This window comes from Cygnus olor, chromosome 2 (assembly GCF_009769625.2).
Source record: "Cygnus olor isolate bCygOlo1 chromosome 2, bCygOlo1.pri.v2, whole genome shotgun sequence".
Lineage (NCBI taxonomy): Eukaryota > Metazoa > Chordata > Aves > Anseriformes > Anatidae > Cygnus > Cygnus olor.
The window spans coordinates 24,173,179-24,199,218 of record NC_049170.1 but is presented as its reverse complement, the minus strand read 5'-3'; the positions used below and the strand labels follow the sequence as shown (position 1 = coordinate 24,199,218).

Below are 26,040 nucleotides of genomic sequence, written 5' to 3'. Positions count from 1 at the left end.
CAACATCGCTTTATGAGCTAACAAAGCTGGACTGGCACAGTGTATTTACAGCCGTTTATAATAGTTAGGCAAACGAGCCATTTGAGGTTTGATTTTTTCTTTCATTCCACACGTGCACACATAGCAGCAGAGCCAAAAGGCTGCCATGAGCTCCAGGCACCCAAGGGCAGGTCAGTCAGTCTGTGCTCGGGCAGCCCCGGCCTCACGGCACCACCGCAAACCAGGCCGAGCACCAGATCCAGTGCCATGTCGATGTCGGATGGGCCACAGGCAAACAGAGGCAGAGGTGCCCTTTCCCAAGCCCAGCAAGATGTTATGGCTTTGTGCAATGACAAATCCATCTGCCTTGCATATTCCTCACCTAAAACGCCAAGGTTTGGTTTTTGCACAATAATCAGAGAGCCTTTTCCGGGATACCTGAAGGCCGCTGCTTGTGTTAGTCAAAATAGAGATTAAGATCTCCACAATATTTGTTCAGGCATTCCAGGATCCAGCCAAGAGTCTACTAAAAGCAAAAAGGTCAGCTAAATGAGTGTTCAGCTAAATGAGTAATGCTTGGAGTTAGGAAAACAGCTGGGCAGACGTAGATGCTATCTAGAGAACTCTTTCAGGCAAATAAAACACTAAAAGCTCTCATTCATGCTTCGCAATAAACTCTGTCAAAACACCAGCCACCAGTACTCAAAATCCACGTGATGTTAGCCAGAGATCAGACATCAATGAAAAAACAGCACACAGTCATTTCAAAGTGTATAAGCATCTTTGATATTGGTATTTATGTAACAATACCTCTAAAAAAAAAGAAAGTTACCACTTTTTTTTTTTTTTTCCAGAATCTCCGCCAACCTCCTCACTAAGGAATAAAACAGAAATGCTGTCAAACACCAAACTTTGCAAACCGCCTTGGCACTGTGATCCTGTGCTAGCACTTGGCATCCTCATCTCAACAAGTCACGGCAACCAGAGAGCCTCTGACAAACTCCGGCTACAGGAGGAAGGCTGAGGTGTGCTGAACAGCAGTTTCTGAAGAATAATTTCCAGATAATGTAGTAATCAGATGCGTAAGCTGACCACCAACCATATTAAAAACTTCGAAACACCTTCCCCATATATGAAATCACCCATATTAACCATACGCTTTATTTTCTATAGGGAATAGAGTATCAGAGGGGAAAAAAAACCACACACACACACATGAAAGAAAGAAATTAAAAATATTTTAAATTCTCAAGAGCAAAAGGACTTTTTTTTTTTTTAATCTTTCAAGTATTTTCAGACAGCCTGGAAGTAAGAATTTAGGTTTCCAAAGTAAGCAATGCTGCAATCTTCCTGAACTAGACTTTGGGAGACATTGTAATCTCTTAGGAATGAAAATTGCAAAAGGTACCTGATGACTAGAGAATAGCAAATGTGCCCACTTTCAAAAAAAAAGAAGATCAAAAGGACAATCATGGAACTCCAGACTGGTCACCCTCACTAAAGTCCTTAGGAAAAATGTGTCCTCTTTTGGAGCACGTTGCCAGGCACATGAAAGTGGTAGTGACTGAGAACAGTCTACAGGGATCTAGCAAGGGTAGATCTTGCCTGACCAGCTGAATTGCCTTCTCTGATTTCCAGACAATGTGAAAGCGGTGAATATCACTAGCTTTAGCAAGGCTTTTGACAGTCTCTCACAGCAGTGCTGGTTTGAAGTTAGGATGTTACACTCTGGCTGGCTGGACAATTAATTGGGTAGAAAAAAGGCATTTAGGTTGTACTATGCCTAGAGGCTGGTACGAAATGAAGTACTGCAAGGCTCCCCCCTAGGACATGTCTTGTTTAACATCTTTACCAGCTACCTGGAAGTGGAAGAGGAGGTGATGGAGCGCATTCTCATTGAGCTTGCAGTTGATTGAGGGTGGTTGTGCAAAGAGAAATAGTTGATAGGCTGGGACTGCCATCCAGAAAGACCCAGACAGGCTGGAGGAGTGACCTGATGGAAACTGCATGCAATCCACAAAGGCACTATTTCTTAGTCATGTGAATTAATACATTTGTTTTGCTTAGAAAAAAATCACAAAGCAATTCAAGTAAACCCCATTAAGTTAAACTGTGGTTTACAACTTATTCTTGAATTTGCAAAATGTTCTGATATCTACAGACAGAAGTACTTGAGAGTGTTGGTATCTTTCCTATGTAATCAACAGAAACTGGCCAGTTCCCAAAGAGCCTCCCAGCAGAGGCCAGTCAGGGTAAATGAATGTGGGAGAAAGGGAAGGTCACTTCCTACATGAAGAACCACTGATTCAGAGGTTCTCGGCATTCAGCATTTCGAAAGAAGGACTGTGATATTTGCCTGTTCAAGCTGGTGAAATATCTTCTAAAAGTGCCACCTTCCATTTTGGGAGAAAACCTCACAGATTTTATTCTTCCCACCTTGATGAACTGCGTGTTAAACTATTGGCAGGCTCAGGAAAAAGCTTTAATTTTATGGCATACAAATTACCCAGCTAATACACTTAATAGAAGAGAAAGAAACATATTACTCTTGGCCTATGATCTTAATGCTAGGCAACCTTCATTGCCAGAATAGGGTGATGCTTCACTAAAATTTTCCCCAAGGAAAAATCAAGGTGCTGTTGTTTCAGCTTTTTATGTAGCAACTCGGCAGCTGAGCATTTGCACTAATTGAGTATGATACTGGTGATGATTCTCTTCTGCAGTTGTTGGACATGCTCCGTTTCTCCTCCAGATGGTCTTCTCCCAAGTCTACAGAATTGGCTGGGAAGCTGATGTCCTTTTATAAATTGACAGCTATCCTAACAGTAATCATGATTTCCTGAAATATTCAGAATATACAATAAAATACTAGAGCTGAGTTGTTTCCATTTGTGGGGTTGTTTTGGTTTGGTTTTAGTTTTATTTTTTAATTACATCACCATAATTAGGCTAGTGAAATTACCACTGATTTGAGCAAAAAGAAAAAAAAAAACATAGGAATCATCACCCAGGTCTTTATCCAGGAACACCATGTTCAGGTGTCATGCCTTTTGGGGAGTGAGGACTGAAATTTCACACTATCTAAATATTCCGAGCATCACTGTACTCCAGATGGAGGGAATCAAATCCCAGCACCGCAGCAGTAGCAGACGTCCATCCACTGGAGTAAATCACACACTGCAACAGGGAAGGTCAATAATCTGTTAAGAGTTAACATTAACTCAATAATTACCACTGAGAAACCTGGACAGAATCAAAGATAAGATTCCAGAAATTTCAAGAGCTTATCTGCATTTAGCTTTCTTTCTTTCTCTGTGAAGTCTGAATATCTTCGCAGTAAGGATTTTTGTTTTGTTTTGTTTTTCTTGCCCTCCCCTATGTAAAGTTAGAACAACAGTTGACTTAAAAGCAATACCTGATCCCACTGAGAGTTATGTTTTCACTCCTGGTCAAAATACAGAATTAGCTTTATAAACATTGTGTAATTGACCTGTGAGGTTCAATAACTCAGAACATATTGAGCAGAGAGCTTAGCAATATTCAAGAAGGGATTGAACATAATGATTAATAGCCTCTGTAACTAGACTAAAAATTGCAAGAACCTCAAGCGTCATGCTCCAGGGCACAGACTTATAACCAGCTGAGATCAGCAATAAATTTCTCCCCAGTACATTACTGTGAAGTTAGGTGCATTGGGAATACTTTACAGCTGGGAGACTTGCAGGGCCTTCAGTTTTTTCCGTTTCTTGAAAAGCATCCACATTGGTCCTTAAACGTCTTAGAATGTAGGACTAAACAGACATTCCCATGGAAGAGCTGCCTAAATTAAAACAATTTCTGAAAACTGTTCATCTTAGACAGATTTTAAACTGTTTTAAAATGGTGAATATTCTACAATATCTTTAGAAAACTGCAGAACTTCACTACTTACTCTTCCTTGGTGATTGGGGGTGAGGGAGAAACACATACCACAACCAACCTCAACTGACGTCCCTGTGCTCACCCCTCCCAAATAGACAAAAAAGCAAATCAATTCCAGTCAAATTCTTTTTTTTAATGAAAACTGGTTGCAGAAGGTTTTTCTAAATTGCTCTATTTTTATGAAAAAGAAACTGACTTTTCAGCAAGAAAAAAGGATCTCTAAAGAACATTAAAGCCTTTCTAATCCTCATGCCAAAATTATTTCTATTTAGACAGAACAACATTATGCTCCTTTTGCTCTACTTCCCCACCAATTTCTCCATGGGCGGGATTTCACATACAGATTACGTTTTCGGTCACAGACCACAACCTGTACCTGGCATTCCCAAGTATTTTTCCATCACAGTGCATCATGTAGGAGGTAGCTTTGGCAGCCTGGGAAGGAGACACCCAGGGAACCAAAGATCCAATCCCCCCATGCAGCAATCCTTTGTTAACTTGGGGTTAACACTGCACTGCTACTTCTAGGGTTGTTTAGTCTGGAGAAGAGGAGGCTCAGGGGAGACCTTATTGCTCTCTACAGCTACCTGAAAGGAAGCTGTGGGGAGCTGGGGGTCAGACTCTTCTCAAAGATAACTAGTGATAGGACTAGAGGGAATGACCTCAAGTTGCACTAGGGGAGGTTCGGGTTGGAAATGAGGAGACATTTCTTCTCAGAAAGAGCAGTCAGGCATTGGAACGGGTTGCCCAGGGAGGTGGTGGAGTCACCATCCCTGGGGGTGTTCAAGGAAATGTTGTAAGTGGTGCCTGGGGACATGGTTTAGTGTGTAATATTGTTGGTAAGGGGACGGTTGTACCAGATGATCTTGGAGGTCTTTTCCAACCTTAATTGTTCTATGATTCCGCCAGTACTCTGTAAAAACCTTGGTTTTCACTCAGATTGTCTAGAGAGGGAAGAATTCTCTCTATTTGTAGCATTTACATCAGCCTTTATGATTCTATCCATCTTCAAATGTTTAAACATTTACCACTATTTTTAAGCATTATCCTTCCATAGCCATCCCAATCCAGTCAAATTTGCCAGAGTTGTCCGTAGGTTTTGCAGTCTTACCAACATTTCATCATTTACTACTGTTTTTTCACTGCTTACCAAAGTATTTCAGGCACTAAAGGATGCTGAGATAGAAGATATGAGCTCTAGCCATTTCACTACCAGCTCTGACTTTCAGGGCAACCTGTACAATGAATGCATTCTGCTGCTGAACTAAGCATAAATAACTGGGGTTTGGGTTTCCTGATTTTATGATTTCTATGAAAGTCATCCTCTCACATCAGAGATATTCCCCTATTCTGCAATAAATAAAAAACATATACAAAAAACATTAGCCACATGAAAATCATGAGGTGGAACCTTGAACTAAATGAATCACAAGAGGCAGCTAGGCAGAAAGAGCTTCCATTGTCATCATCACCTGGAAAGAAAAAAGAAAAAAAAAAAAACACCATCATATAACAAACTTAAGAAACTATAGCAATAAGGAAGAAACAACAAAAGGAAAGTAAGAATGTTGGGTTTTTTCTTCCCCTAGAGTCAGACTAGGGCAAGATATCCATTCCTCCCAGTGGGGAAATCTGGACAGGAATCTTCCTGATGAAAGACAAAAACGTACTAAAGCAAAAAGACATTTTTATACTCCATTATAATGGAAAAGCTGAAAAGCCTGAAGCCTACTATATCACTTTTAAAACTATAAAGGGAGAATAAAGCAGAGTTATTGAACTCCTATCCACATACAGAACAGGTGAGCCAAAACACAGGAAAAATGACAGGAATCAAATCGGCGTCTGCTACTGCACAGCTGAGTGCTGGAAGGAAAGGAGGAAAGTTGCCAGAAGTTGACGGACAAACATGTAATAATTGGACTTTCAATTCCACTGCAATAATAGAGTCATGAAGTCTCAAGTTGCCAGGTACACTCTCCCTTAGACAGGTGAGGAAATGAAGGTATGGAATGTGTATTTTTTCCAGGTCACCCTTTATGCCTGTAACACATTGGCTTGACAACCAGACCACAAAGCTCACTGGATAAATGTGGTAAAAAATAGTCTTAAGAGGTAAACTGCAACTGCTCTGACAAGAAACAGAACAGTTTCAGCAACAGCCTCGCGGTGCCTCAGTGCACTTTATACATGTCTCTGCAACCATCGTGGGCACCAAAAGGCACAAAACCAGGCGAACAGTTCATCATCCCTCTCTCCTCTATGAAAATTTCAGTCCCAACCCATATTTTCCATTCCCTTGATGATGTTATGGGCATCATTAAGCTTTTGGGGGTAGGCAAGGAAGGGGGAAGAGTAACCTGATTCAGAAAAGTCTAGCTCAGTTTGGATGCAAATATAGAATTAAGAGACTTTTTAAAGCAGCAGTCACAGAACTTAGAAGAAACACCAAAAAGTTAAGAGAAAAATGTTTGTTTCCCCTCTTCATTTGTTATATTTTAAAATTTTAAGGAGAATATGATAAAAGGAATGACTAAAGTTCAGTTCCTTTTTTTTTTTGTTCTAACTGAAAAGATGATTCAATGAGTTTTCATTATATATTCATTTATCTTTATGAGGGAATTTCTCTCAAGAGACCAAAACAAGCTTCTCAAAGCTGTTCTACTATAATACAGAATGAATAAATTAACAAATTAACTTCAACAGTTTTCAAGGCAGATCCACATTCTGCCCACAGATATTCATGTTCAGTTCTCAGCAACATCAGCAGGCGTTGCCCACACATGACAATCATTAGCCTCTACAAACTTGAGAAATAACTGACACCCCGCTCACAGGGAACAGCAACCAACACATCAACTGCATGCACACGCACCTGACAGCACACAAGCTAGTACTCACAAGCACCACTAGTAAAAAAGAACCAAAGTATTACTCTCACTGTGAGAATGATGAAAAAATAAATCAGTATAATGTAGGTAATTCTGGAAGGTCAAAATCACTACTTGAAGCAGAGTTGCCAACCGGAGGAATATGGAGCTAACAGGACTATATTCATTTTAAATATAAAATTAGAACAAGGTTATCTTTTCAAGTGTCTAGAAAAAGGCATGAAATCCCAGTGGGTCCCACTTCCTATTCTGGCCCAAGATAATTACTAAGAAGAAGCTGGAATGTTTTATCTGGAATTTCTTCTGAACAGTATGACTGCCCACAAGAATTTTGTTCCTACTATGGTTCTGAGGATACAATATCATAACTTCTTCTTAAAAAAAAAAAAAAACCAACAACTGCTTAGCAGTTAACAGTTAGCATCCAGAGCTTTGCTGATCATATACAAACACATTAATCTCATATGTGATGTAAAATTTATGTATAGATAGACATTGCACAGCATCCAGGTAATCAAATTACATTTAGGATTAATTCTTAGTGCTGAATATTTTATTGCCACTTCATAGCCTGGAGTCAGGCTCAACAATTTTTGTGGGTCCCCTCCAACTCAGGATATGCTATGAGTCTACAAAAACCACCAAAATCACCTGCATGTTTGTACTGGGTCTGCCTGGGATGAAGCTAACTTTCCCAGCAGCAGCCCATACAGTGCTGTGCTCTGCACTAGAGCAGCTAGAACAGTGTTGGTGTCTCACCAGTGTTTTGTCTATTGCTGAACAATATTGGCATAGCATCAGGACTCCCTCCAAACCCCCAAAGCCAGTAGGCCCCAGGTGGGCAAGAGGTGGGAAGGACAGCTGACCTAAACCAACCAAAGGGATATTCCATACCCTATGGTGTTACACTCAGCAATAAAAGGTGGGAAAGGGGAAGCTCTTGTTAGGAAGATGTCTGTTCTCCCAAACAACCACTATGCATATTGAGGCCCTGCTTCCCAGGATGTGGCTGAACATCGCTCATTGACGGGAAGTTGAGAATAATAGTTTTCCTTCTCTCTCTGTGTTTCTGTGCAGCCTTTGGTTGGTTGGTTGGTTGGTTTTTTTGCACTCTTCCTTTTCCCTTTATTTAAATTGTCTTTAACTCAACCTATGAGCCTTCTATTTTTTTTCTTTCCAGCATACTTTCTTCTTCCCCTCTTCTTCTGAGGAGGGGGATTGAGAGAGAGGATGTGGTGGAGTTTAGCTGCCCAGCAGGGTAAAACCACCACAATTTTTCAAGTTTTACTTCAGACTTACAAATATACAGAAGAGGAGGAAGCAAACTGCCGTGACCCAAATCAGTTATTTCTTGAAAAACTTCTCAGCATTTCTTGCATCACTCAAGAGCAGCACTAGGACGTTTTTTGGGAGCTAACAACCAGTTGAGCGGAATGGAAACCTGAGACAGCAGACAAAATATTCACTAGTTTACGAGCTGCCGTGAAGTGCATCTCTGGTACTTTACATTTTTTACTATTACATACAATGACAGCAATGGATTATTATGAACACGTGCAGGACAAAGTTAAACTACATGTTTCATAGCCAATGATATTTACATACCAACGCCTTCTTGCTTCAAATATCCATGGGTACGTTCTACAGCTTTGCTTCAGTTCAGTATTGTATTTGAAATACAAAACAGAGCATGTCCATGAAATAGACAAAGGTTGAGATTAATTCAAAATTTTTGTTTTAAAGTTCTCAGTCTGACACAACCCATTTGCACAAAAGTCGCTACAGGAGTTTCTTCTGTGCATAAATTACCAGGACACCATGACTGCCACCAACTTGCTCTGTTGCCAAAAGAGAGTTTACATATGCCCTCTCTCCTCCTCCCTAAAGCTGCAGTCCTGCTGTATGTCATTTTGACTAACAGGCAGTAGAGACGTCACACTGGCAGGCCCTCACCCAGCACTCATTAGTGTTTTCTTTGCTCATTTTCAAGTGGAAATGGCTGTTACAATTACTACCACCCAGACAGATGTTGCAGTCACTTTGACTAACAACAGAATGATATTATGAACACCTACTTTTCAGCAGAAGAATGTCACTTGCACTGCAATATTCCTTCCTTCAGAGGAAACCATCTATCTCTGTTTAGTGGTTAATAGGTTTTTGGCTGTAGAGCCCCTCTGGTCACAATAGGCTAGGAGTAGGAGTGTTGCAGGTCCGACACGTAGGAGCTACAGCAATAACACTTCCCCCTTGCAAATAAAAGCCTTCTGTCTGAGAGATGGTAGCATCCAGTTGCTGCATGGACATTTTAAATGAAAATTCCACCCCATGGACAAGCTTTATCCTAAATGAATTGCAAATTATATCCACACTGAGTGCCAGCTGGTATTGTTTCTCTGTAGTTTCCCTTCAGTTTCCCTCTCCCCCCTCCTCAATTAATACAACAATATTCATGACCTGTCGTGTCTTACTGCTTAATTATGTACTTTGTGGAACAAAGCTTTAAAAATGAGACTATCAGGCTGGAGGGGGGGAGGGGGAAGAACAGGACAACCAGATGTGCAAAGAGAGAGGGGAAAACAAAGGGCATTTTGAAAGGAAGTGAGAGAATTAGGATTTGTATGGTGATGAAAGGAAGGGGAGACAAACAGAACAAGGAGATGCACAAAAAACGTATTAGTTCAGTCACTTCTAATTTATATATATATATATATATATATATATATATATATATAAAAATATGCTGTATTAAATAATGAATCCTGCAGTTACCTAATATGATTTAAAAAATGCTTGGAGCTAAGATCTCAACCCACTCCCATTTCATTATGCAATAGACACAATTCCTGGTGACAGAGAAAGAATGCTGCATTATTTTGGCAAATCTGGAAAAAAAAACAGCTGAATATATATTGGCAAATCTTGTGTTAAAAGGTATATTTTACATGGGATAATTAATTTACACCAGAAGATATTATGAAGAACTGCTGCACAATTATGCAACACGGTCATAGTAACCAAGACAGTTTTTCACACTTCCATTTTCTTCATCTAAAATTTCTTTCTTTATCCAGTATACTGCTGAATTTATTTTGCATACTTAGTCAATTGAAGAAACTTAATGAATGAAACTGACTGGTTTGAAACTGACATTTTAAAGCATCGAAAATAAGACTTTTTCAAAAGCCTTTAGGTTCAGTGTACTCCTAAAATATCCTTGCAAAAATAATTACTGACAGTTCCAAGTATACTACATTTTGCCACATTAAAATATTTTGTACCAAAAATGAGAGAGGGACGGAAGGAGATTTCTCATTAGAGTAGGAGTCAAAAAGCCATGCCCAAACAGTTGAACAGGGGGCCTGCCTCAAGACTGTAGAGGCCCTCCCATCCTCACTAATCCCAACTTCACAGCATCACTTCAGTATCCAGAGTGGCCATAGGGAAAGTTAAACTTTTCCATTTTTCCTATTTGTACCAAAATCTGTAGAGTCTAACTGTTGTCCCCTACTATTGCAGGGTAATAATAGGGCACAATAGGGTAACAGTAGGAATAGGGTACCATTACGTTTTCCAATAAACCTTGGAGGAAAAAAGAATAATTGAATGGTCCCACTGTGCTTTACAATTTTGAAAACCCTTTATCCAGCTGCAATAATTTCAGGTTTTAAGAGTGATCTGGTAGAAAAGCTATCCATTTAAATATTCATAACAGGGATACGAGGGTGATGATCATGACACAATTGGTTCTCAGAATTACTGTGTAGGCAGTCATCCTCATCCCCCTATATGGGAGCTGAGAATGTTGTATTCCACATCCACTCGAACCATATTTGTAAAAATATTTTGTAGGAAAAAGTTTGCTCACTACTGATCTACCTCTTCCGGTCTCATGAATCATGTAAAATGGTCTTCAAATATTATTTGCTGAAGTTGATTCTCCTATATTGAATGTAGACAGAGAGGAGTACTTTCCATGAGTCTCTTGCTGGTACTAAACACAGAAAAGAGCACCTTTAAAAATGCAAGTGAAGATTTTAAGACAATTTGTAAAACCAAATAATATTCTCTTTGGACAACAGTTAACAGAAGCAGCAGTTTTCTTAGAGGTAAAGCAACGATGGCCTCCATATTTTGTAGCAGGAGCCACAGAGTTCAATAACAGAAAGAAAACTCAAAAAGAACTCGTTTACTTGCCCCCATTTTAATAACCTCCAGCTTGAAGTCACTGAACTTTGCATAAGTCACAGTTTATTCAAGTGAAAGTTATTTCATCACTCCTTCTTCAATTTGTTTGAAATCAGATTAAGAGTTACACATCCTTTATCCACATGGAGAGAAAGCAAATTTTCTTCTGATTTATTTACTTTATTTTTATTACCTAAATGTCTTTGTTAAGTTCAATACTTTAAATACCTAATGTAACATAACATGAAGGGAGGGGGGGAACACAAAATTTGACACAAATTTCATCTGAGCTTTTTCAAAAAAGGGAATACTGACCATTAAACCGACCACTAACAGAAGTGAGAAAGATTGTCTATGTGTTCTGTGCAAAATTCAGGCTAAGTTTGTGAGCCGAGAATGCCAGACTACTATGAATTTTGCATAGCCCACAGCTTTACACCTTATCCTTCTCAAGCTCTGCTGAAACATAGCTCCTGGTCAGTTTCTCAGCTGTATAATTAAAAGCAAAAATGGAGCATCAAATGCCATTTGACTAATCCTGCCAAAAACAGCTTAATTTAATAGGTTGTCAAATGCTTTAATCCATGCTGTGTTTTATAGATGGACACTTGGATGGAAACTTGAACGCTCAAGAACACAATGTACAAAAAAAATACGGAAACAAAATAGCCCTTTTGCCCACAAATTACTGCCACGACAACATTTGAAATCCAAGGGGATAAAAGCACAAAGAAAGAACTGCCCAAGAGACTGCAACTACTTTATAAAGTTCTAACTAAAGAATTCATTTTCAACAAGACATTCCCATTGCTTATTCTTTTGGTTTTAAAAATAGTTCCCGCAGTACAATATACCCAACTGCATATCAGACTTTCAAACGTCAAAAGGACATACTCAACAAATTAAATCAATGTGCACCGGACACAACTAAGTTTTCCAGCTTTTTCAGTCACAGTGTAAGCTTTAACTCACATTTAACTTAGTCAGACAAATACACGTATGACACCTAGTTTCAGGGCTCTATTATGTCAACAAGAAAAATAATTTCATAGCAAAGAAAAAATGTCTACTGCAAGATCTATTTTACCACCCTACAATAATGCATTGAATGACAAATCACCAACTCCTCACAATAGCTGGTTTACATCAAATACCATCCCAATTCATTTGATTAACCTTTACTGACAACAAATACAGACACCATCGTATCTGTCTTCTATACTAATGTTTTTTTAAACATACTAATTCATTAAATTGGAGACTTGATATATTTTTTAAATGTATATGTCCCTCCCAAAAAGTTACTCCCAGGAAAGGGAACTATTTCTTCTCCTCTCTTACACAGTTATTTTTAAAGAGATTTATATACTAGAAAGGATGCTGCAGTAAAGCAGCAAACACATCAAACACTCTTGCACAAAGGAAAAAAAATATCACAGTTACTGACATTGGATGCAACAGCTAAAAATCTGTCTTCTAGGGCTAGAAGTTGTAAACTGGTTTGGCGAAATAATTTCCTCAAAGAATGCATGACACATGATAACCTTTAGACATACTAATCTGATATGTTTCAGCCTCATCTATCAGCACAGGAAAGAAAAAAAATACAGAGGTATGAAGACTAGAGGGGTTTCGGTATTATCTAACTGTGGCATTAGATGTGTGCTGGTAGTTAATACATTTCACACTCTCATAACCCATTACCCAAACGTGGTACAGATGTGTTCAGGCAGTTTGACACTAGATGTCAAAGCCAGACCTGAATGACTCCTCCTAAGGACTCCCTGCAAGACCGACAAACCCATGGTCAAGAAATTCTGCACCTCCAAGAAACTGTGTCCAAAGCTTTCAGGCATTACTGTTGGTTTTTTTTCTTCGAATGGCAGTGACCCAAGCTCACAGCTCTCAGGTTTCACATTCTTCATAGCTTGCAGTGAGTTTTGCCCTGGGGTACTGTTGTTGTTGATCTATGCTACTGTAGTTATTTTAAAGTCTGATTTCAGAACAAGTACTAGGGGGCACGCAATTAAGCAAACAACAAGAGCCTGAACTTACACAAACAGGAACCTATTCACTGCATAAACAATATTTCCACAAAATGCCCTTACATCAGAAGCTTTCCAGGCTGCTTCATTCTTTCACCATTTATTACTTTCCTGCTGATAAAGTAGTTTCCTCTACTTATAAACATAAAGCCAATTAAAGCATCCTAATTTTCATATCTACTTCCACTCCTTTTACTTGCATTCTTGTACACCCTCTTCCCTATTGAAAAAAAATAAAGCATTTCATTATGCCATACAAAACACATTTTTAATATATTATTTACTGCTTTGCTCTGAGTACACATTTTAAATAAGCTACAGCTTAGGCCTCTTTTGCACTTGTAACCTTTGCCTTTCCTATACTCTCAAAATTACCAACTTCAAATTAAGAATGTGTATTCCTTCTTTATTCTTATCATTGCAAAAACCCACTTTCTCTTTTTAAGAATACGCAACAGAATCATTTACTCAGAACTTCTTCTTAGAGGCTGTACAGTGTGCTCCCCAAAATTAATGAATTCATTTGAGCAGAACATGGAAGGCTGCACATTTCTATAACTACCTCTTAAACAATGATAACCTGGCTTCTATACTAGTGCATGGCATTTATTTATTTATTTGTTTAACTTTCTGTGCCAGTGGTGGTAGCTTAGGTATTCATGCGTATTGTGACTATTCCATAATAAGCTTTACTGTGTGCATACATATATATATTAATTCTCACCTAGTGAGATTTTAGATTTGCTATCTAAATAGCCACAAACATATAACACACTGAAGAATAAAAACCAAAGATATACCTATTATATCTGCTAGGCACAAATCTGGCAGAAATGTCTGAGACAATTAAAAAATGAGACAAATTTTGATTGCAACTTTCGATAAGAAATCATATCCTCAAATTTAACATCACCATAAAAAAAAAAAAAAATCTGATCCATCACATCTAAGAATAATCAATATCAATATTTATCAGCTGTAAATACATTTTGATCTCCCACCTCACTATTGGATGACTTTTGCAAGAAGAAATATTTCTCTAAGGCAACCAAATTATTTGCCCAAAAGTATAAAGAGTCAGCTTAAAAACACCTCTGTGTTGAAATTGACAGTGCTATGGGCTTTTTTCAATCCTCTTCCCTAATCATTTGATACAAGCAGCTGGGAGGAAGCTCTACAGATCCATTCAAACAAACATTTCAGATTAAAGGTATTTTAATAAGTATAAAATTACCAAAAAAATCAAATGAGTAGTGAGAAATCCATACACCACAGTTTGGGGGAATCCTCTGAACGGATTGCAGGTGGCACCAAAAGAAAGCCTGTGAGGATACATAAAAACCAGGAGTTTTCTCATTTGTCTGGAGACTTGAAAAACACAGCTGGCTTCTTTGCTGCCCTGCCTGTCACAGATGGGACACTCGCCTACTGCAGCCTTGGCAGGATGTGGTACCGGCAGCCCCAGGTAAAAGGCACATGGCTATTTTAAGGCCTAGTTTTTATCCTAGGTTCCAGTACAAATGAACAAACAAAAAGAAATCCTACTAAATACACATCAGACAAGCACCAAAGGATACAAATTGAAGAAATGTAAACCATGTCTCACACTTGCACCACCACCTTAGGTTATAATGCAATAATCAACAAAAAAATAGCAGCTCTTGTAATCCCAGCCAAATGCACTCCTGTGTTTCCTGCTGCCACTTCTTACTTTCAGTATTGTTAGAATGAAAGGCGGGACCTCAGCCAGAAATGTTTTTTATCATCTGAATCTTAGTGAAGTTTATGTCCCTACTTGCTGTGAAATTACACAGATTAGTAACATGAGTAAAATAAATACAGTCCTTCACATGATGAAATTTTAAGTTACCACATCTGAGAAGAAAAGCACAAACAGCATATATTTGGCATATACACGGCATTTGTTGTCCAGGTTCAAAGGCAGGGCTTCTGTTTGGAAGGCTCTGGCTCTTCAGCCACCGAAGTCCTTTATTTAGCTGCTTGTTATTACTGACTTGTCAACAGGAGAAAGTGCCTTCTAACACTGTATGAATACTGTGGCAATGAAATATAAATATAAGAACAAAGAATTGTCTGGACTTATAGGTAGTTGAATGCTTATGAAGCTGTGACATCAGCTGATATTGCATAGCCAGCATTGCATTACTTTTAGGCTGCAGAGGCACACACACACACATGGCCTGGGACACATTTCCACACTGACGTTTAGATTCCCCAAAACAGTTACCTTAGAGGGACTTAAATTTTGCAGCTCTAACCGAAACTGTACCAAATACCTCTGCATATGACTCATCCGGCCAGTTATTAGAAAAAGGGATGCTTCCCTTAATCTCATTTGGAGTATGTCCCATTCACATCTACTCTGCTTAGATCAGGCACTGGTTTGCAGCTGTGTACATTCGTAACGCTTTCCTATCAGGTGCTTAATACCCAGCTGCTGACACTGCTTTATTAGTTAATCAATCAAACCCACACATTTCCCAGCCCCAGCCCCGCAGGTGCTATGGGTTGATGCAGATCCAGCACAGGGCCATTTGTCGAGGGTTACCAATCAGGTTCACCTCTGCTTCAACCAACACATGCTGTCTTAGTACACCTCAGCACCATTTCCCTGCACCAGAAGAAAATGCAACAAAATGTAGAATCTTACCCATATCTGTTTGGTTCCATCTTCTTTAATGACATATCCTCAATAGTTTTCCTTAGGCTCCAAAGGCAGCAGTGATTTGATGTATCAATGACTTTTACAAGGCTCATAACAGAATCAGATCACCTTTTCCAGGGTGACTTCTTGCCACAAAGCACTACCAGCTCCATTATGCTCATTTCTTGCAACACTTCAGAGGAAATTGTTTTAAACAGCAAAGCTGCAACCTCTGGCATCCCTCCCACCAGCTGCCTCAGTTCACGTGTAAACTACAAAAGGTTAGGGGATATTTTTCCTCACGGACATCTCCATGTATGATATTCAGAAAGAAAAAACCCACACAGATGCGCTATTAAAAGCCTCCCTACACATTCCCAACTACTGCTTCAGCTTCCAAGTCTTTCCACATGTTCCTCCTCATTCTCCACTGATCCTTCACTCTGGCAATGCCACCATGCCAGCCGCCTTTTCTAATTACCCCTTTCCGTCTCCTCTCTGCCTTCTGTGCTGAAAAGAAGCCTTTTTCCTATTTGTTCCCCAATGTGCTGAGCACATCTACAAGATAATCTGCCTAATGCCTTAAAGCATTGCTCACTGATGGAAGAAATAAACGGTAGTGTCTTGCTCTTCCTCTTTCCCATGTGCTATTGCTTAGTACCACAAAACAGTCTACACACACACACACTCTTAGAGAAATGAAGCACTCATACATCCTAGAGGGATCATGCTAGTGCTACAAATCTGAAGGAAGTGACAGTAAGTACCCCCAGTCATAAATCTCGTCTGATGTCCTTCTACAGAGTCTAGTTTATTTGTACGGTTTGCAGAACTACTTAGGCAAATGTTTACTTCCTGAGCATGTATAGGTGTCTTCAAATGGCTAATGCTCCCCAGAAGAAGACCCAGGGAAGGAAGAAAAAGAAACAAACACCTTTGGACTCCCATGTCCACGCAGCAAGCTTCTACCCCAGTCCTCAAACATATATACCCACCATATTCTGCATACCTCCCCGTGATGGAGAAGTGCTCCAATCTGCCTTCCTAATTTTTAAAAAATGGGTATTTGTGCTTAAAGGGGAAGAGAGCAACAAAACAACAAGCAGAATATACATCCATTTAATTGGTATATGCTCCACAGTACCTTAGCAAGTTTTGCTTTCATCTTGTATTTTTAAAATATGGCAAAAGTATGGAATTACTTTTGTCCTTTGACTGAGGAACAAAACAAAATCAAAACCAGAGAGACATTACTGCATGGGAACTGCTGGACAAAATAAGTCATGCATTTTGCTGAACAATGAGAGCTTGAAAAGACAGCGACAACCTCAACACAAAACCAGAAAAAAAAATTCATAACAGATTTACAAAAACATTAAGCCAGGGGTGCTTTCCTGTAAGACTACTACCTGAAACATAAGTGAAAAGAAATGGCAAAGTATTTCAAGAGGAATTTTAAGTACTGCTTTAAAAATCCCCATTTTATAAACAGTTTAGTTCTTTTCCTACACATTTCTTGTTTTCCACGTACAGAAGCTAGTCGTGGGAGTAAAACAGAAAATTATACCCTTCTGCATGAAGCACTTCCAGCTAGAAAGAGTTCAGAAGTCCAAATTCACTGCCTTCCCTCAGTAACTCTACCAGAGACAAGCTCTCAGTGCCACAACTGGCAGGAAATCAGAATGGTGAAGTGACACATCGTTACTCTCTGTGGCCTGAATCTCACCAAAAATGTTAATTAAAGCACTTGTTAGTTATCTTGACAAAATTACCCTATTTATCTGCTAAAGAAAACAGACAGCATTGATGATTAAACTGGTGTCATTTACAGCCTATATTTATACACTGACTTACCTGTAATAAGTTATTTAACTCCCTTCCATCACATTTTGAAAACTGATAAACTTTTCAAATAATTTGTCTAGGAAGAACTTTTTCTATGTGACTGGACACTGAAACTGCCCTTCTTAGGAACCTGGAAATCACTAACATATGAGCCTTTCTCAACTTTTATTTTGATTGTCAAAGGCAAGTCAGCCTTTACTGCCCTATTAGAAAGCTCCACTTTCTTTCCAATTTAATTTCTACAAGCCAAGATGTCTTTTCTTCCCTCAGTATCCTTATGTACCCCTGACATGAACTCATTCTGTGCAGTACCAAATAAATTACTGAGCAAAGATGTCAACAAATCTAGGAAAATAAGCACTGCAGATGAAGATTTAGGATGTGCAGTCTCTCAGAACATACATCTCGCACTCATTCCCTTTTAAGTATCACGTACAATTGCTACAATGGTTCACCTGCATGTATAGCACATGGATTTCTGATTATTGGTGCATGTTTTAAAATTTGTTTAAATTCCTTTCTGGGCAAAGGTTGGTCAAATACAGTCAATGTTTCTTTCTCATTAATTAATAGGAGTTGTTTTTTCTTTCACTATTATTTTGATAGTAAATGTTAAAATGCATGTGAGCTAAGATGCTATATAAAGCATGAATTCCTGCTCTTCTTTCTAGTGCACTGAATAGAAGTTTGTCTCTTGTCTGCTGGAGATCTCAAATGACAAGACTCCCAGACAAAGTTAAAACAATTCAAGGAGTCATTCATCCTAGCAGTATGAGTGCTGATGCGATTATACCACATTTAGAGCTTCATGTCAGAATCTCCATTCCTTGAACATGTGACATTTCTGAAGTGCTTAATCACTTTCCAAGATTTTTTTTTCTTCAGTGCACTTGTGCACATGCACAGAACCATTCCTAAAATCCTCTGTTTTTCCCCTTTTTACCTAAGCGATAATAAAACTCTGGTTCACTCCATCTGCAAGACTTATTTAAAGAAACAGATGATATCTCAGTAGACTATACCAAATCCAAGTTCAATCCTCAGCTATGGATTTTCAGTTTAAGTTATTCCATCTTCCTGTATTTCAGTTCATTATCAGAAGTGGAGGCAGTAATCTTTACTTACCACATGAACAGGAATAACGCAAATGAAGAACGCACTCTGGAAATACTTTCTATTTAAACTGTATAGCCAGAAGAAGTTCATCCAGAGAACTATGAATATTCTCCAATTCTAGCCACCCCTTAATAGGCCTCTCTGACTTTAAACAAGAAAACATAGCAGCCACATCCTTGGTTGCAAATTCTCATCCCCATGCCTGGGAAAATGACAGTATCAAAAGCCTGCCCAGCTGAGGAGCGCACCTCCTTAGATACCAGTAACAATGACTTTTCCATTCCAGTTAAAAATGGATGGAGTTCTCCCTCCATCCCCCACACCCCAACATTTGCACTGATAAAAGAAGACGTATACTCACTTCCAGTCACCCTTCTTGCTTTCTTCTACGTCTTTGACAGACATTTGTCAGAGTATATTTTCATTTTTCCCTTTACCACAGTCTCTTTATCAATAACTGTGTGTAAGACTTGACGTTCCCTAATTATTTTCTCCTGAATACAAGCCATTCAGTACATTAAAAGCTACTGGGAAAACAGGGAGATACGAGAGTAGAGATACGAGATACCATTATGCTAAAAGGCATGAATGGGTCAACTGTTTCTCTTTTGATCTGTAAACAGCTACAGAGTCCTTGACAATGTGGCCTTGCTAGACAAATAAAGGGAACTAGAATGCTGTTTCCTCACTTTCTCAGAGGTCTGAGACCTTTTGTCCAGAACTCCAGGCCTGCCCCTTCCAGCAAGGAACTCCCCAAAGCTTTAGAGTAAGTCACCACATAGCACTCATGCCAACAAAGAAAGGTGGACAAAGAGAATGTCCAACAGCTTCAAGGCACACCACAACACTCACTATAGAAGTAGTGTGATCAGTTTATAAAAATGCATATGCACGTCTGCCATGAAATTATTAATGTAACATACTTTTCCTTTTAAATTTAATATAAAAGATATTAAGTAAAGCAGTTATTAGCAGAAGTTCTCAGGTGTCACCAGTCAGTTAGCACTATGTGGTATCATGACTCATTTAAATTTAATGGACAAAACAAAAGTTTCCTTCATAAAACCTGGTAGCCAACTCTTTCTGGGAAATCATGTTTAAAGCAGTGTCCTTAGAGCAGGAGCTCCAGCCTTAGAGTCCTGTGTCACCTGGGTTAATGCCCTTCCAAAGCATTTAAGCACTGCTGTAGGTGTTGCTGTTTGTTACAGTGTCACCTGGAAAACAATCTAAGGTGCACTGGGTCTGGCTGAGATAGAGTTTATCTTTTTCTTATCTGTGACCAAGTGTTGATAACACACCAGTGTTTTAGCACAGCTTGCACAGCATCAAGACCTTCTCTCTCACCTCTTCTGAGGTCCCTTCCAGCATAAATTGTCTGATTGTCTTTCAGTCTAAATTTTTGTATGCCACTTTCCTATACAAAGCTATTTTATTGCATACTTATGAGCTCATGCAAATCCTGAATAGTAATGGCACAGCTAACAGACCCCTAACAACAGCCGTGCAAACAGCACCAACACTGCAAGAACTCCAACACGACAGAGCAAAAATAAAGAACTAATAGTTCCTTTAGGAAAAAAAAAAAACGCTAATTTGAGACAAGTAGTACTCTGAAGCATAAGCACCAACATGAAGAGAATGGGAAATGAAAGTGACTCCACAGAAGTAGTCATATATAGTACAAAAACTAAATTGTTTGACATATACAACAATCTGTAATGTATTACTATAAGAGCTACAAGCAAGATACTTGAACATAAGATAAACAATTTTGAAATACAGATGACAAGCATGACTGTAAGAAAGAGGTCAAAACATATATGATCTTTGTTAAATATGAAGCACAGTTAAGTCTCAAATAAACTGAACATTACAGAAAACTAGGCTGGTCCCCCAAAAAAAGGAAAAAAAAAGAAAAAAAAAAGAAAAAAAAAGAAAAAAAAAGAAAAAAAACAGCTCCCCCCTAAAAAAATTGTTTCAGATAAGCTGTCTTATAGAAAAGATTTTTCAGGACCAAAATCAGAGATAGATCTGCCTCCCAAGACAGAAAATTATCTGCTGATCACCAAACTCAGCTGGGCTGTAAGATATGCAGGCTGAAACATGATCAGCTTTTCTACAGTGGGCTGAATCTTCTTTGAGAAAAGGAGAAATGAGGGTTTTGGTCCCATTATGAACGAAAAAAGCATCAGAAATCTCAGTACTTTGAAGGACAGATAAAGTGTTTATTTCCCAGCTTAAAGAGTTAGGTTATATGCTTATACCGCAAAGGAATCTTTACTCACAACTCTTAATCTGATGTTAAGAAAAAAAAAAAAAAAAAAGACATATGCATGTATACATGCACACAAGAAAAATGCCTACAGAGATATCCAAGCTTGAAGGAAACAGAATACAAACAAATTAAAGCAAGTCCCTGTGGTCCCATTTGAAAATAATGCACAGGAATACAAGCCATACGGTAAAACTATACCTACCAAGAATGGAAATAAAACACTAGATGTTAACAGGAGCTGGAGGAAAACAGTTTAGATATAACTTATTTTGAAGTCTTAAGAATTATTAAGAAAGCAGAGAAAAGTCTAATGGTAAACGTTTTATTATGTTAAGTAGTGTTTCCTGTGAAGTTCACAAAACTTGGAGAGAATAAAGTCACATTTTGAATCTTATTTAAGTGATAAGACATCTTCCTCTCCCTTGAAAACATGCAGATGCCTTCACTATGCTCCCACTTTTCTTCACTGTTCTTCTCTTCATTCTTCTTTCTTGGCTCCAGGTTATACTGCATCAGATTTGCCAGCAGCTCTACAGATTAGGTAGACTTCTAGGAGACAACTCATTTCAGGGGAAAAAAAAAAAAAAGAAGAAAAAAAGTTCTCTTCACTTATGCCAGGCATCTGATAAAGATAAATCATGAACTGCAAAAGATTAACCGATGCAAAGCTATGACTACACCTGGAGTTTTGCCAGAAGTAGTAGTATTGTTTAACAATATTAGCCCCAAGAAACATTACCAGACCATTGCGATTTTCAAAACGTCCCTAGCTCTGTGCAGTAAAAACCAAAGGTAAGAAAGCCAATACTGGATCAAACTGCTCTGCCCAGTCTGCTTTCTCTGACAGTCAATAGATAAGCTCTGTGGTTTCTGTTGAGGGAGCACATACCCTTCCAGTGAGAGTCACCTCCAGATGGTTTTCATTTGTCCCCTCCTCCAACATCTGCTTGGCTGCCCAGACATGCTTTGCTCTCTCAAATCTTGGGAAAAATCCCACACACACCAAGGGCCTGCAAAGGCTTTTACCTCCAGAACAGGCCCCGGAGCACCTTTACTGTGGGAAGTCAGGAACAGCAACACGAGGTGATGAGATCAATTCAATTAAGCTCTCCACAGAAAACTTTCGTCTTTTCAATTTATTTTTAATCACCTCATCTACATCATTCATAATTTTGCATATCTGTCATATTCAGCCTTGGTGGTCTTTTCCAGACGTAATGATCCCAATCTACTCAGTTTCTCCTTACAACACAGCTGTTCCGTATCCCCGTAACTGTTCTTACTTTCTCCAGCTCCAGCCAAGCCTTTCCAAGAAACTCCCAAAGGCACCTCAACAAAGTACCTTAGACAGCGAGAGCAAAGAATAAAATGGTGACCCCTTCTCTATAGGTATGCAAAGGAAAACCACATATAACTCCTTCTGCTGTCACCTCCCCAACTCCTTCAGAGCATCAAGGTGGAAACAGAGAAGGAGCTGGGCAGCATGCCTCCTATCTATAAAAGCTGAGAATACACCAGCAATGTAACTGCTAGCTTCCCCTCCCAAATCCTTCCAGTCAACATGAGGGAAGTGATTTACATCAAGCATGCAGATGGTAAAGTTTATACAGAATATGTATAACAGATAAAGGCAGGATGAAATGCCCAAGTCAAGACCCAACCTGCCAAACATGGAAATCTGTAGTTTGAATACATCATTTTACAGACAGCAATTAATTTATTTTGTACATGCATTCATCCCCAGAAAAAAAAAAAAATAGTTTGAATAGGCTTAGAACCAATGACCAATTTTCACTTATATTTGAGACCAGTGTTTCTAAATCATTACCTATAAAGACTGAAAGTCACACTATATTTCTGATATCCTTAGTTACCTCTTAAACATACTTATTTATAACTGTTTATTTTATAGTATGTTATATATTATATAACATACAAAATATAAATTATATAATGTATATAGTTTATTATACATTTCTCACTGCAGTTTATTTATTAGTCTACAGAGAGAGAGAGTGATATATGTATGTAACATATATAGACTTATAAACAGACTGCAGAGTGAGAAAACTCATTTTCTGAAAAGAAGCCTAGGGAACAGTTCATTTTCATAGTAAAGCCACATAATAAGATTTAGGAGTGAGGAAGGAAAGGAAGAAGGGGAGGTATCTACGAATGCATCAAAGCTTCGCTTAAACTGTACAAAAGATGCACCAGGTAGGCTGAAGTAGAATTATAGAGACTTCACAAGGAAAACTTAAGTATGAAACAATTTTAATTGTCTCTCCAAAGGAAAAAGAAAGCTTTTCCTTCAAAAAGCACATTACAAAATACCTGAAAGTTGAGTTTATATGCCTGCTGCAGTTGCAAGGGACAAAAATATTTATGGCATGATTTGTACATTGTCATGTTAATCACTTCTACGCCTCTTGTCAGCAATCAATCAATGCTGCTAAAATTTATCTGAGCAATAACCATTGTTTTCAACAAAAAAGAAAAATACTACCTTGTGCCTGTTTTTCTTACTAAGTACCATTTCACAAATCAAGGCCTTGATTCTACAACTGTTCAAGTTTTTGATATATTCATGTATTTCCCTGGAAATCACTGAAGCTCTTGAGGCACAAAGCAGACTGAATTTCATTCTTCGCAAAAATTTACTAAGAATTTAGGAAGCCAGTTGCAAAATCTACCTCAGTTGCCAACTGAGAAACACACAATGAACTGCTCATTAAAAGGTACCTAAATTTATGTCATCATTTATGTTAATAGGATAGTAAGCTTCTGAAATTTATTTTTGTGAACAATTAAAAAAAAAAAAAAAAAAACACTTGAATTCTATCTGAAATAGGAGAAAACTAATAGACCCAGAAGAATATTGAAGACAGATAACAAAGAAGTAGGGAATGATGAAGTTGAGGACTCTAACGTTTAGGACCTGTCTAGATCTTCCACAGGTAATAAAAAAAGAGATAGGTTTATAGCTCACACTAATTCTACTAAGATCTTTATGCTATTTTTAGCGGCACAGCTAAAAGCTCATTAATTAGAAATGTCAAAATGCACCTAAACACTGGAGTTTTGTTTTGCATTTCATCATTTGTCTCAGTTGTTAACTTTAGCCATTAAGACAGAAAGCAATCTGTTTCAATCACCACAATTCACTAACCCATGGCTGATTTTTCATGATGTGCTTTGGGATTAATTTTTTAGTATTTTACACAGTAATTAGCTACTCTGGGAGCAAACCCTCTCCAGGGGATCATTAATTAATTACAGTCATGTTGTTTATTAATGCATATTTCTTTTTTCCAAAACTGTACAGAGAGGGTGAACATAATTTAGTCTATTCTCTTAAAAACATTAATTAATAATTCTGTTTTACTGTACAATTAATTATGGCCCGGTTTTAAAACGTCCCCAAGTTTGATCATGCAGGAGCCTAGGGGTGCCATTTTTATTTTATTTTTATTTTTTAGCATAATGAGCACAATCTTTTGAACTCTTCTGTTGAAGAAGTTTGCTGATCAAGACAGAGCTTCATGAACAACTTAGCAGGATGTAAGCTCTCCTGCTATTACAGAATGGCAGGTACTCCACAATAAGAGCATGTAAAGGGGCAATTCCAGACAAATGAAAGAAAGTTAATATGAAGCAGTTTACGCCTTAACTTACGTACGTGATCACATGCCCATCTCAGACAGAAAACTGAAATACAGGTATGCCACGCATTCAGAAATACAAGTCATTCAGCTGTGTTTTGTTGATGGCAGCTTTATGCATAAACAACAACAACAAAGTTATAGGTACAACGTTACCCTTCCCATTAGGAATACAACCCCATTATCATCACCAGCTCTCAGACTCCTTCCTATAAACCAGGGGTAAGGCCTTCATGCATTAAAACCAAGAATGACAACCAGGAGTCCTTCTGACAGTCCATAAGAGGAAAATGAGAAATTCTGGTCACATTCTGGTTCCATGACTCTTTTTTCCATACGATATTTCTTAATACTAATGCCAGTTCCAACACCAGAAACATTTCAGGATTAAGCCTATAAACAGAGACATTCACCACAGGAAGCACATAATGACCACATTTTAGATCAAGAATTTAGAGGTTTCAACCAGCCCAGACTCATTTCTTATAACTCCACACTATGTGCATTTGTGAAGAGGATGAAACATGTCTGAAGAGCAACTAAATTAGAAAACTACGGAAAACAAACACATGCAGTAAGTAATAAACGTAATGGGATATTCCCCCTTCCCTTAGGTTTACAAAGGAAAAACCATATCCTAATATCAGTATCTCCCCTCTCCTCCATACTGCCTAAAACCACTACTGATCAAGACATAAAGAAAGTTGTTTGCTTTCCTTTAGCACTGTCCCTCCCCCAGTTTTAAAAGTGTCCTTTAAAAAGAGAAAAATCAAGACATGGTGTAGAATTCCCCTCATTTGACAAAGCACTGTGTTGTTTACTCGAGAGTATCAAGTGTTAGAGGCTTGGGGAGGGAAAGAAATGGGATTTTTCCAGAGATGTCTTAGGCAGATGAGCGATGGATAGGAATGAGCTTCTAAAGAAAAGCTTTTCACTACAAATGCTTTTACGGAATCTTCACATCTGGATTTCTTTTAAGCTTTCATAAACAAGAGCTGTGAAACAGTACCTCTGACATTCTTTATAGAACTTGAACCACAAAAACTTGCAATGCACCGTATGGAATTACATCTGAAGCAGATCACCTCTCCTCACAAAAACATTTAAAATATCATTAGTGTTTATATACAACATAACTAAAAGTCAATTGTTTTTGACACAAGTGATGCAAAAAGCTTCAAACAGATTGCAAAAAGAAGCCTGCAATAAAGTGCATGAATCACAGAATGGTTGGGGTTGGAAGGGACCTCTGGAGTGCCTTCCAATCTCCTTCTGCTCCACGGATGGAGACTCCAAGACATCTCTGGGCAACTTGTGCCAGTGCTCTGTCACCCTCACAATAAGATGTTTCCTGATGTTCAGACAGAACCCCCTGTGTTTCAGTCTGTGCCCACTGTCTCTTGCCCTGTCACTGGGCACCACCAAAAAGAGTCTGGCTCCATTTTCTTTGTAC

The 26,040-nt window shown here is 38.5% G+C and overlaps 1 protein-coding gene and 1 long non-coding RNA gene across 9 annotated transcripts in view; both read right to left on the bottom strand.

Annotated features, from left to right (window-relative positions):
• Positions 1-26,040, bottom strand: part of CDK14 (cyclin dependent kinase 14) — a 327,735-nt gene that overhangs the window by 283,153 nt on the left and 18,542 nt on the right. The window contains exon 3 of one of the 8 annotated variants that reach the window (XM_040545761.1): positions 5,312-5,372. The exons of the other annotated variants lie outside the window; for them this stretch is intronic. The gene's annotated coding sequence lies outside the window, so the exon portion shown is untranslated. The remainder of the gene's footprint in view (positions 1-5,311; positions 5,373-26,040) is intronic. 8 annotated transcript variants of the gene reach the window in all.
• Positions 21,239-22,648, bottom strand: LOC121064380. Its single transcript, XR_005816481.1, has 2 exons — positions 21,815-22,648; positions 21,239-21,474 (listed from the first exon to the last, which is right to left on the bottom strand). It is a non-coding gene; the product is annotated as an uncharacterized LOC121064380 (long non-coding RNA).